Raw genomic sequence first — 2,726 nt, forward strand, 5'->3', positions numbered from 1 at the left:
TCAAAGCAGGACCAATCCCCAATTTTTGCCCCATGTCCCTAAATGGCCCCCTCAGGGATTGAACTCACAATCCTGGGTTTAGCAGGCTAAACCTCAAACCACTGAGCTATCCCTCCCCTCCAAGAAGAATGAGGAGGGATTTGATAGCTGCTTTCAACTACCTGAAAGGGGGTTTCAAAGAGGATGGATCTAGACTGTTCCCAGTGGTACCAGATGACAGAATGGGGAGTAATGGTCTCAAGTTGCAGTGGGGGAGGTTTAGGTTAGATATTAGGAAAAACTTTTTCACTAAGAGGGTGGTGAAGCACTGGAATGGGTTACCTAGGGAGGTGGTGGTGGAATCTCCTTCCTTAGAAGTTTTTAAAGTCAGGCTTGACAAAGCCCTGGCTGGGATGATTTAGTTGGGGATTGGTCCTGCTTTGAGCCGGGGGGTGGACTAGATGGCCTCCTAAGGTCCCGTCCAACCCTGATATTCTATGATATTCTATTCTATGATTTGTATTTCAAATGTAGTTACACCTGGGTAACGCCAACTAGACATGATGTTTCCAGTCTAGACAGTGGGTGGGGAAGGGCCTGTTCGGGGCGATGGACCATTAGGAGAAAAAAAAGCAATGGGCCTTAGGAGAAGCTTTTCTCCCACCTGGGGAGCCTCCCTGAGAATGCTATAGACAGCCTCCAAATAATGGCTGCTATGACTCTGCAAAAACATGTGATGAGACCACATGTCTCTAGACTCCATCTTGGGATGTCTGTCTTTTTCCACAGACTGGTCTGGGAACCCAACTTTGAGAACAAAGGGTTCCCGCCATATGCAAAAGCTATATAAGGCAGGAGATTGACATCATTGGGTGTTCTTTGCTCCCTACTCAAAAAGACACCTGGAAACACCTGAGGGACAAAGACTGAACTGGGGGAAGTACTGGACCCGGGCTAATGGGATTTTTAGCCTGTGAATGAAACACCTGGGGATTCCAAGCTGTAAAGCAAGTGCAGCTGACCCCTTAAGAATCTGCAGCCTGCTTATATCCTCTCTTAGGGTGAGAATCTGCTATTCATATCCAATCTATTTAGCATATTAAGTTTAGTTTGTGGTTTTTGCTTATTTGCTAAGGAATCTGCTTTGATCTGTTTGCTATCACTTAAAATCTATCTTTTGTAGTTAATAAACATTTCCTTTATCTAAACCAATGAGTTGGAGAGAAGTGGAATCATAACTCAGGGGAAAAAGGCTGTTTCATATTCCTTTCCACATTGAGGGAGGGGGAGAATTTTATGAGCTTGCTTTGTACAGAGGGAGTGGATGCCTGTGGCGCTGGGAGTAGCCTTCCCAGGCAGGGGCTGGTCAGAGAGCCTGCATATAACTGCAGCTGGGTCTTCCCCTTCCTGTATGAATGCCGGTGAAAGTGCAGGCAGGAGGACTTTGCAGCTGTCACAGCAGATATCCAGGGAATCACATGGCTTGGTGACAGCCCAGTTCACATGGGAGAGAGCTGTGAGCCCTCCCTGGCTACCCAGTGATGGACTACACGGTGTGATGCTGGCAGGCCTAGGCAGATGGCATTAGCTAAGAACTAACAGACTCGTAGCTAGAGAAGAAACCTGTTGACCTGTGTGTTTGCTTTTCACTCAAAATAGGGATGAGTCTTACAAAAACCCATTTAGTGTTCAGACTCTGTGCAATGCTTGGAAGTTGCTGCCTGCATTAACCTCCTGTGCAACGTCTGTATTCTGGGCCATAGGCGCTGACTCCGTGGGTGCTCCGGGGATGAAGCAGCCACAGAGAAAAATTAGTGGGTGCTCAGCACCCACTAGGGTGACCAGACAGCAAATGTGAAATGTTCAGAAGGGGGGGGTAATAGGCACCTATATAAGACAAAGCCCCAAATATTGGGACTGTCCCTACAAAATCAGGACATCCAGGCACCCTAGCACCCATCAGCAGCCAAGCTCCTCCCTCTCCTCCCTCCCCCCAGCACCTCTCGCCCACCACCAGCCCTGCTGATCAACTTCTCCCCCTCCCTCCCAGCACCTGCTGCAAACATCTGTTTCGCAACATACGGGAAGGAAGTGCTGGAAAGAGGCAGGGTGGTGGCAGAGCAGGGGTGGGAAGAGGTGGGGCAGGGGCTTAGGGTAAGGGGTGGAGTGGGGGCGGGACCTGGGGCAGAAGCGGGGGGTGTTGAGCATCCCCCGGCTAGAGAGGAAGTCGGCGCCTATGTTCCAGGCTATGGGAAACATGTAAGATTTGCTTTATAACATTGAAAGTGTTTGCTCTGAACTTGGGAACCCAGACCAGATTCCAGGCCTCAGCTCAGATGCTGCAGCATTAACTGAGCTTTTGTATCCCATTCCCTGACCCCTGAGCCAGCCAGTCCCCAGCAGCCAGTACCCAGATGGGAAAAGCCCCGTCTCACATTCCCCAATGTGACAGCACAGGCAGATGCAAATAGAGTAGCTGGATCCTAGTAATTTGTTGTTCCTTCTGCCCTGGTTTGACAGACAGTTCAGACTGCCAGGTTCAACCTCTGAGTGGCTGGGGCTCCCCTCGCCTGGATGACAGAGATCCAGGAGGGAAGGAAACACTCACAGGGATGGGATTTCATAAAACTCTGTGCTGATTCCAGAGGCCACAAACCACCATGTGAAATTAACAAGTAAAGAGGGCAGATGGAGAGGAGGGGACTTTAACTACCCAGACATCTGATGGAAAAGTAATACGGCAAGAT

The sequence above is a fragment of the Lepidochelys kempii genome, chromosome 13 (assembly GCF_965140285.1).
Source record: "Lepidochelys kempii isolate rLepKem1 chromosome 13, rLepKem1.hap1, whole genome shotgun sequence".
Lineage (NCBI taxonomy): Eukaryota > Metazoa > Chordata > Testudines > Cheloniidae > Lepidochelys > Lepidochelys kempii.